Consider the following 11,757-nt stretch of genomic DNA (forward strand, 5'->3'; position numbering starts at 1 on the left):
TCCTTATTATCCAGAAGCGGTATCAAGATCATATATGGCATATTCCTCACGATCTACTTCTCCTGGACGTTCATATTCAGGATCTCAAGATGAACACTCTCAATGATCATATCCCAGCTACAACACCCACTATTGTGGAGAACGTGCCCCTCAAAGAGCCCGAAGGTCTTTATCTTCATAATCATGAGGAAATGGTACATCTTATGGCGAATAAGGTTCTAGGTATAGATTATCTACACCTGCCCGGAAGGTAAGAAAGTCTCATTACCAGCCTGGGGGCTCAGTAAGTCACTCAAAGCCAACTTTATCTATGAAATTCAGTTTCCTGAATGGATATCCAGTGTAATATTCTCCTCACAAATTATAAGGAATTTAGAGATCTATTTGGATGATATGATTGTTAAATCTAAAAAAGAGGAAAACCATTTTCAAGATTTAAGGAAACATTTGAAACCATTCGAAGCTACGATCTTCGCCTTAATCATCCAAATAAACATTTAGAGTGTCCAGTGGCAAGTTATTAGGCCACATGATCAGCGAACGAGTCATAAAAGCCAATCCAGAAAAGACCCGCGTGATTCTTGAGATGCCTTCACCTTCTACCCTAGACATATTTAGTCTCTAAATGGATGTTTGACGTCCCTATGGAGGTTTATTTTCTAAGTTGGCTAAAAAAAGTATCTCGTTCTTTGATGCCTTAAGAGGGGTAAATAAATCCAAAGATATCCAATGGAATCATTCCTTTTAGGAGGCCGATGATTCTATAAAGGCTTATCTAACATCTCATCTTGTCCTCTCACAGTGTGTCCCGGGTGAGCCCTTATACTTATACCTTTCGGTAGCCTATAAGGTTGTAAGCTCATGTTTGATCCGAGAGGTAAATGATAAACAATTACATGTATATTATGTCATCCATATCTTACGGAAAGACGAAACTAGATATCCTACCATAGAGAAAATGGCATATTCCCTCCTCGCTATCAGAAAACTTCACCCATATTTCCAAGGACATGATATTCAGGTATACATCACCAATCCTCTACGGAAGATCCTACATAAACCAGATCTTTCTGGAAGACTAGTGAATCGGGTCATTGAACTCAGCCTCTTCAATATCACTTATCTCCCTCGCTAGTCTATCAAAGGACAGGCTCCAACCGATTTTCTGGTTGAATGCTTCTTGCCTTTAGAAGTCGAAACCCCTCCAGAAAATTCACATGCATTAACACATCTACCCCTTCGTTGGTTGTTGTTTGTTGATGGGTCCTCTAAAACCGGTAGTAATGGAGTGGGAGTTTTGTTAATAAGCCCCAAAGGATTTAAAATACAACAATTCATCAAATTTGAATTTCCTGCCACCCACAATTGCTCAGAATATGAAGGCCTTTTGACTGGCCTTCGTATGGTTAAAGTTCTACAAGTCCAATAATTGAAGCCCATAGCGACTTTCAGCCTATTTTAAATCAAGTACTTGGAGGTTTAGCAGCCAAATCACCTTTGATGATGAAATATCTAGAAAAAACCCGTAGCAGGCTTCTACAGTTTAAAATTGCTACTTTATAGAGGATTTTGCAAAGAGAAAACCACAGGGCCGATACTTTGGTAAGCCTGGCTACAGATGAAGACCTCTCTCCTTTAACTGTCATGTACAAGATATTATTTCATCTCCCTATGTGGATCCATTAGTTTAAAACCCTGTTGAAATTATAACTCTCTCTTAGAAATCTAACTGGATGACCCCCATCTATTTGTACCTCTAAGAAGGAATCACCCCCCAAGGCAAGAGGTTAGCTCAAATTCTGCGATCTAAGGATGGTCATTACATAATTATGGACAACACTTTGTACCGTCGTTCCTTTCTAGCTCCCCCTCCCAAATGTCTTGATTGCGCCGAAGCAGTGTACAAGACATGCCTATACAATAACAAGACTATGTCAAATTGACAGCCCTAAGATTTAGTTGGTTGATAATCAACTTTGTATTTTGTATTATATTACTTGAGTCTACAAAAATAGTTAGAAGATTAGACTGGAGTATTTTTCTGTAAACAGTTCAAGCCTAAGGAATAAACACTAGAAGAAGATCAAGTTAGATCATGCCTCAGAGAAATGATACAGAAGCTTGGAGTTGAATAAATCAATTTTATGAAAAATGTTATAAGTCAAGATATCGACAAGTCACAGATCAAGCAATATAGAGAAGTCATTCGAGAACTCCAAAATGACTTATCGAGAAGTCCAAAATGGCTTATAGAGAAGTCTCAGAGATATGGACAAGTCAAATGAAGATATGAAGATTGGAGATATCGACAAGACATTTCTGAATGTAGAGAACTCAGAGATATCGACAAGTTAAAATGAAGATGTGAAGATTGGATGTAAGAACCCAAATTTTTGACGTTAGTAAAAGACCTTTAGGAATAGTAACCTTGAGGTTTATTAAAAACTTTTGTGACCACACCTTATACTAGTGTTTAATTTAAGTTTCCGAGTTCATATTATGGTTATACATACTAAATGAGTGTATGCAAAAGTCGTGAGTTTTCGAAGAAAACCAATAGTCCAAATGATATTATTTTATGAGCCATCGAGGAATAAGAGAATTATACTATGACCAAGAAAATCTTGAGAATTATAATTTCATAACTCATAACCAAGTACGAGCACTGGAAATGGTAATAATTTACGATTAGCGGAATTCTTCGACGTAGCATTTACGGGAATTGATTTAAACGTACATGAACGAAAGCGATATAATGTAGGATGACAAAATCAAGTGATAACCTAGGAAATTAAGTATTTTATAAATTTATTCAACAAATAATAAATTAGGAAGCTAGTTACAAAAATTAATAAATAACAAATTTTGATAAACATAAATTCAAGGAGCTTATCATGCAAGCTTTGACAAATGAGACACCTAGCTAAGTCTAGCCTTTGAAAATGAGATGCATCTTGTCCTACACACTTTCTAAAGTCACAAAAGCCTATTTCCACCACATTTCCAAGAAGCAAGCAAGGTTATTCTCTCTCTCTCTCCAAAAACCCAATGCTGATTTCCAAGAACACCACGGGAAGAAGATTTCATATCTCATGATCTATTTATTCACAAATCACCAAATTTTAACCAAAGCTTCCTCATACCATATACAAGGTAAATTTAAAAATTTCATGGCCATTGAATTAGTATAGCATAGTCAAATCCTTGCTCAAAATTGGTGGTGAATAGTAACTCCGAAAATCACTAACTTGTTTTCTTGATTTTTCATGAAAGTTTAAGGCTCCTAAAGCTAGACCAAGGCTTTATCAAGGATATTAGGAATTTATTAAGTATTAACAAGCTTCAAGGAAGGTATAAACATTCATCCAAACTTTGTTTAAGTTTTAAGTTTCAAGAAAAGTAAGGATCTTGGATATAAGTATGGTTTTGATGATTGATTTGATATTATCTTGATGTTTAGTTAACTACTTTCAAGGTTGATGATTGTTGCCTCAAGAACATGATGTTCTTGAGAGGATTTAGTGTTGAGATGATGATTTGATGATTGTTGATGGTGGTATAATGATTTAAGACGTAAATGAAACTCGAATCATAATCGTAACCTTGTTAAAACGAACAAAACTCAACTTAAGTTTCTGCAGAAGTTCCCGAATGTATAAACTGTAGTTTCCTTGATTATGATATAAAATGTTATGAGGATCATTTAGGCACTTGAATTGCTTGATTCCGATTTACGGATCAAAAGTTATGACCGTTTTAGTAAAAGGGATTTAAGGGACAAAACTGCTACAAATTACAAACTTTGTAAATATAAATGATCTACTTACAAAAATTTGAAAATCATGAAATTTTTACTGAGAAATAGAGTTTATTAGCTGCCATAAAAAATTCAAGTAAAAATGTTGATTTTTCAATTTTATAAAAATGTCGGAGCCGGGGTCGCGCGGAGCGAATGTCAAAAACAACCCCTGTTAAGAAACTGCCACTTCGGGATTTTTACCCCTGTTACCAGAAAACCATTTTCAAATGATGTGTTCTAAATTTTGTCTAGATCACGCACGCAAAAACGGTGCATCAATTGAGTTAACGGTTTGAGAGATATCAATGTTTTAGTGAAAGCGGTTTGAATAGTAAAACTCCGTAGTTGACCAAACTTTTGAAATGCTTTTCACCTAATTAAATTCATTTTATCAAAATGAAACTTTTAGGATAAATATTAAAAGCACTCAAGAAGCTCCTTGAGGTGGTTTCATATTAAAATATTGATTTTACGATTTATTAAAAATGATAGAGTGTGAGTCGCGTAATAGTAATATTCGGTAAAGTCAAATCTGGAAGACCACTTTGACCGTCCGTTTCGACCAAGGATTGATACTTATTTCGAGTCGGTCAAATGATGAAAGTTATAAAGTATTGAACTTATTAGAAATATAGGTTGGAGATGAGAGTAGGAATACTGATTAAGATTATGATGTTTGTTGATTAGAAAACCCGGAACGAGAGGAAGTCGGGAAACGTGTCTTGGACTCCAGACAAGTTTTCAAACCCTGCCTTTTTGAAACTGTTGTGTTGTGTTTGTTTTCAAATAATGTCGATATATACATGATGCTATATTTATGATGTTTTACGAATTATGTTATATAATATCATACGATATGATAATGATTTTGGTATATGAATATTACCGAATTTCAATCGATAACGCTAGAGAGTAGCGTTGTATATATGAGTATATTTTAGACCGAGGATCGGTCAGTATAATTTGATTGAAACCCAGGAAGTATTTCGGAGGTGTTTTTTTAAGAATATTAACGCTACAGTAGAGCGTGATGTATAAGTTGTAAAACCGAGAGTCGATCAGTTTTTTTATAAAGTATAAACCCCGGAATTATCCCGGAGATATTTTGGGATGATTAAAAGTTTGTAGCTATTTTATTCCAAAGGACTCGATGTCCTCTTGCGAAATATTAAAGTACCTCGAATTTTATTTAAAAATGATTTCTAAAGATCGTATTCCCTCAACTCTATTTAATTACCCGAGCAATGAATATTATTTCAGGTATTCATTTAAAAAGGGAGAAGTATTCTCCAACGTTTATTTTATCTAAAACCAATTATTTTATATACATTAAAGATTAATATATTTACTTAAACTTAAATTAGTTAAGGAATATTATTTCAAATATTCTTTTAAAGAAAAACTATTTGAGGTTTAATTATTTAATAATTATTATTTAATTATTCAATATTTATTAAATGATTTAATATCATTTAAAAATCATAAAACCTAATTTATAATATTTTCTGAGTTTCAGAAATTCATATTAATATTTTCATATCGTCAAAGAATATTATCTTGACGTATTTTAAATATTTTAAATATAGTTTCAAAAAAAACTCCCCCCTCATTTATCTATCTGTTGACAACGGTCAACTCACATTATCTTAGTACTTCCTCCGAAAATTCTCGGAAGTACATATGTATATATATACATATGAGATAAGTTGTACCTATCACCAAGCAAAATGCTTGGAGAACTTCGATGTGATTCGAGTTCCTGAGATATGATAGGATTTCTTAAAAGGACAAGGGAGGGGTAGACTCTAGTACTATGTGTGCTAGTGGACTACCAAAGGTACCGCAGGCGAAGGTACTCTGTGTACTCAGGAACTTGTGAAGTGTGTGTATACCCAAAAATGGGACATGTAGCCCGAATGCGGCAAGGGTGATAACCGGGATACGAAGGTGTCGTCCTTCTACTAGTAGAAAAGGTTACTATTTCCGTAGTACGACTGATCATCGTATGCGGTGGCTCCAACGAATGTCCTATTCTTCCAATTGGAATTGTGATGCAATACCGTAACCCAAGCCTAGGTGATGGGTTTACCATTAAGGTATTCGCAGGATAATAATCTATTAAAGAATTGTTTTCATAAGAAGGTGTGTATCACCAAGGAAAACTATTTTTGAATAAAACGTAATTATCATATATGACGTTTTACTTGAGTTTATTATACAGACTTTTCATACTGTACATTATTATGCTGGGCATTATAGCTCAATCTTGCTTTCTTTTAAATGACACAACACAAAAGATAACCAGTATGCCGGTGTGGGACTTAGTCGCTTGCAGTCATGGGGAGAATCCTTGGCAGTTTTGTCTCAGGTGGGCCAGAGTATCAGATAGGTATAAGATATCAGTCGTAATTGTTGTAACTTCATGTAGAGGTTATGAATAATTGTTTGAGATCCTGTAAAGTACATTTGAGTTTTAATAATGGATGATACTTGTTGTACGTCATTTCTAAGGCTATAACTTGTGAGTGTGTAAGATTGGGGGCCTGCATTATGGAATTATTGGATTATTGAGTTAATGCAGGTTACACATGATTGAAGGATTGCGTGACGACCCAGATTCCTGACCCCGGATTTGGGGGCATTATATTGGAGATATCAACAAGTCAAATTATCATTAGATATCTTAGAGATATCGACAATTCAAAATGTATATAGAGATCTCTGAGATATCGACAAGTCGATTCTACATGTAGAGATCTCAGACATATCGATAAGTCATTTATCATGCAAATATCAAGAGACCTCGACAAGTCAAATATACCTATAGAGAACTCAGAGATCTCGATAAGTCATTATACTTATCGAGATGTCACTTCTCTATATAACAAACTAGAGATCTCGACATGCCTCTCAAATACAGATTACAAACAAATGAAGATTCAAGATTATCAGTCAAAAAACAATATATCAACTAGATTGAAAAGTCTAAAAAGTAGCTGGGGAGAATACAAGATCAAGGGCCAAGATTAACTAGACAAAGGTTGGTCACAGACCTGCAAGATTCAGCACAGATTTGCTAAACTAGAAATGGAAATAGAAAAGGTTGCTTAAGAAAAGAGTTTTGTACATTTTAGTGCATGTTTTGTAAACCCGTGCTATTAGCACTACTAGAAAAAAGTCAATAGACATCGGCTAAAAACCGATGTCTATGATTGCAAAAATCCGATGTCTTCGTGGGTGATGTTAAAGACCCCCCCCCATTTAACATCGGTTTTAAACTGATGTTAAAAACAACATATAACATCAGTTCTTTGTTTAAAACCGATTTCTGTACTTGATATTAAAATTCTCATGCATATCTAATCTTCATATATCATCATAATATGATATTTTTATCAATTTAAATATATGTAAGCTAAGCAAAATCTTTCAATTTAACCAATAAACTGATGTTAGTAGTACCAGTAACAACAGTTTTCATCAAATAACCGATGTTAATAGTACCTTTGACATCAGTTCTTCATTGGTAACTGATGTCTATTTGTGACAAACTGATGTCTATAATGCTTAGTAACATCAGTTTTTTGTTTCAAGATTTTTTTGCTGTAGTCTTTAACATCGGTTTTTACTGATGTCAATGGTCAACTAGAACTGATGTATCAAGCTTTGATAGACATCATTTTTTTATTTTGTAGCAGATGTTTATAGTATTACATTGACATCAGTTTTATGTCAAAAAACGATGATAAATGGCTTTGTTTTAAAATCAGTTGGTTTGTATAAAATGATGTCTGATCACCTGTTTTATCCATGCAAAAATCAAAAACACAGATGCCAAAAAATTGCCAGAAAACCAAGCAATTTCCATTTAAAACCAAATTCAGCTCCAATATTTACCAAACTATCATTCCAATCTCCAACCATCCAAATTAACATCCCAATCTCCAAACATCCGAATTATCATCCCAACATACTAGCTACATAGTTTCAAAATCTAAATGACCAAACATGAACTACTAGACATTCATCCATAATCTTTTCTAATTACTAGTTACAATCCGAATACATGCAACCAAAATAAAGGTGTTTTTCAGATTGTAATATAGGTACCAGTCACCAAGCTAGAGTCGTCAACAGCTACATGATGGATTGGATATAATCAAGCGTCTCATAGCGAACGACGTCAAGGTCCTCCTCTGTATAAGACTTGTGACTCTTGGAGGCCCACTGGAACACAAAAAGCCTATGTCATTCCTCAACCAACTGAAAAGTAATATTCATAGAATGAAGAAAAGTAAAAAATATACCTTGTCTAGCAGCTTCATCTCCTGGTCCTCAATTAAATCTTTCATATATCGCATGACCACATATCCACATTATGTGCCACCTGGTTGTTTAGGGCATCTCTATACATTCCAATAAATTGTTAACAATTAGTGACATTGAAGATTAATCATAATTCCATATTTTACAAAAATGAAAAATTAAAAAATCGACTAAATACTCACAACAAGGTTTTTAACTTTGGGATTCTTGTTTACCCGTCCTTCCTAAGCATTATGAGATCTCACTGCCCTGTAAATGTTATAATTATAAAATATAGTGTCAAATCCGTCAATTACCGATTACATTCAATATATAATTATAAATTGAAGTAAAAAATTACCGCATTAAAGCCTTTTCAAGGTCCTGGGGATGAGGATGATGAGGCAATGGTTAAGGATGAAAATTTCTGATTCCCAAAACACAATCAAAATCCAATGTAAACTGTTTTCATTATAAACAAATTAAAGTGAGCAAAATGCATTTTAAAAAATACATATCCGAAAATTTAAAAAATTACATATCCGAAAATTTTACATACATTATAATTAATTTACCAACAACTATATGACTAATCAAGGCCATACAATATTTTAAAATAGGACGCACAAAAAGAGACATACTTGTAGTTATAAGGCATAAAGTTCATCCGAAGAACTCCATATTTCAGCCTTCGCACAACATATTCATTAAATTCATCATTCAGCTTGTATGTGGACGGATGAAGAAAAGCAAACATCGCTGACAAATCTCTACTCGGCGTATCCCGAAACACTGAATACAAATACCTAAAAAATAATAAAAATTATATTTTCTGTAAATAGATCATTACTATATAAAATGAGATCAGATTCTAAAAAAGTATAAAAAGAAGCTTACGTCATGTATGTTGATATAGCAGACTGTCCAATCATTTTAAACTCTAGCAATTCAAGTATGTTCTCATGAAGTAAATATATAGTTCTTTCAATTCCAAAGATTTGAAAATCACATGGAACCGGTATCGAGTTTCCACTTTCCTTCATCACTGTCGATGCAAATTTGTACAACAGCCTAAAGCGAGGAGGCACGTTGTCCTTTGGCTTCACAGAATTAAATGGATTATGCATTCTTTGCACCTCACTCACATTCCGCGCATTTTTCTTTTTCTGTAAATAAATATTTAAGCATATAACCGGTATTATTCACTTTAGTGCAAATTTGTACAACCTCCTAAAAATAATGACACTTGGTTTGTAATTAAATTATATACCTCGTAACCAGTAGTGGAGGTGTATATGATCATGTCTTTGGGCCATGCCAAATGAGAACCGATGGCTTACTGGACGGTTTCCGTCTCACCAACCACAGGAATAGGCACCAAAGCATCGTCCTGGATGCTTTCGTCCACCCCAACATAAACAAATCCTGGTTCTAGACGCACTCCATGAACTGATCTACTCATTCCATTTTCGTCATCAAAAACAATACCAAAAGCTACCTTGTTATCAATGCTCTCCACTGCCATTTCATATTTGCGAGGACCCTATAGTTTATAATTATAAATCAAAATAGACACTATCGGCTCAAACAATTTAGTAACATGCAACATTATCATAGAAATCAATCAAGTATACACTGTAATTGTATCCTTTTTGTCCCGGTGGACCAGGAGGAGGAATAATAACAATAAAATATGCACCATCTTTATCCTCATGGTCATCAATTCATCTTTCATCAAATCTTTTGCAACTTTCCTTCTGTTCTTTAGTTCTTGTTCTTGTTCTTTTACCCCAGGACTATTTGCTTTTTCAGACATTGGTGAATGTAGATTGCCCCCAGCAACCAAAGCTTTCAACTCAGCAATTTGCAACTCAAGATTATGAAACTGCTCTTTGGTAATGTGATTTCTTGTCTGTTTCGGTAAATCGAAGTACAATGTTGGAGGTATGAAGTTTTCAACCCCAAGAACCCTTCCCGCGTGCTCGGGAGTTTCCAATACAGTGGTGAGTACATCATTAGTTCCATCCGGCTTGAATTCACCATTTCTTTGCTTTTCGAGTAAGGAATCCTGTTAAAACCATGAGAGTAATTAGGTATGATTGGAAAATTAAAGAAGCAAAAAATTATAATAAGTCTTATAATTTGTTGAATTTTTTCTGCCAGTTCTGGGTCAAGAGTTCCATCTTCTGTCATACGGGCTTTTTTCCATATAATTGCCCTATCTGGCCTTTCTTCAGGCTCCAACCTCCCCGAGCGTTTCTACAAAAAATTAAGATATATTCATAAAATTGAAAATGTGAATACTACAAGAAAAATGATAAGATTCTTACTTCTTCTTCTTCCAATCCGGTGTATCCTTTTCTTGACACTCGGTGTGGATATTTCTGTTGTCCCACTTTTTCACTCTGTTTTTTATTCTCTTCCTGTATAGAAAATAAATCTTGTTGATTACTGTATTTTTACAATTAAATCTACTCCCAAAAAACCAAAAAAAAAATATGGTCCTAAATTTAAATATATATATATATATATATATAGAAGTAATGCATACCTCCCACTCTTTTGTGACTCTAGCTGCAACAAATCGTCTCCACGCTTTATTCCCGACAAAAGCATATTGCTTTGGTGGCTTCTGTAGCTTCTTATTCTGCCCAACAAAAGGCATCACATGTTCCGCTGTCAATTTAGCCTTAAAATTTCTCCATTTTGCACCTGCCGACTGTAGAATCCTCTTCTGACTTTCAGGAATCAGTTCGAACGTATCCTGAAGCACAAATTTAACAAGTTTAGACAGTGCAAATTTTTTAAATAAAAACCATGAGATTAATGTCAATTGCGATTGTAAATGACATACATCAAGATCATTCCATATTTTTAGTTTCAGTTCAGGGTCAACCTTTGGCCAAGTCGGAATGTCAATTGGCACCATTGTCCTTGCCAGCATACCTATGTAGGACTGCAGTTTGTGCCGTTCGTCTCCAACTGGAACTGCAACTCGATTGAACCACAAATTCAATTTCTCTCCCCGTGCTTTCTTCATCACCACTTTGTGCATAGCACAAACGCTTCGTGCTGCTCCAGATGTCCTGCTTTTGGTAGATTGTGTAGTACTTTCAGTGGGTTGTGGAGTTGTCTGCTGGGGAACAATGGTGTCCGATGGAGCAACCAGGTCAGGATCTGGTACCGCTGGAACAATGGTGTCCGCTGGAACAATGTGATTCTCATCCAATGATTCTTTAGACTATTTTTTAGATTTTTTTCCTTTCTTTACCATCTTTCCTGCATTAACCAAAAGGAGTAGGAATAAGAGATAAGATTATCATCATACTAGGATCATCATAATCATTCTAGCACAACACATATCTAATGCAACATATATAATTAACTACACAATCGCCTTTTTAACGCATAACAACATACAGCTGAACACATGAAGCATTTACATATTTTTATCAGTTGCTTCTACAAATTCTAATACTTACACTCATAATAAAACTCCAAGTAATTATATCATACATTTTTACAATAAAACGTTGATAAATAAACTCCAATTTTTTTCGATACCATCCATAATTCTACAATACAACACTTAATTTTACATATATCTGAGAAGCCTATTTTTAAACAAAACTGTAAATCAAGTGAATATGATT

This window comes from Apium graveolens, chromosome 2 (genome assembly GCF_009905375.1).
Source record: "Apium graveolens cultivar Ventura chromosome 2, ASM990537v1, whole genome shotgun sequence".
Classification (NCBI taxonomy): domain Eukaryota; kingdom Viridiplantae; phylum Streptophyta; class Magnoliopsida; order Apiales; family Apiaceae; genus Apium; species Apium graveolens.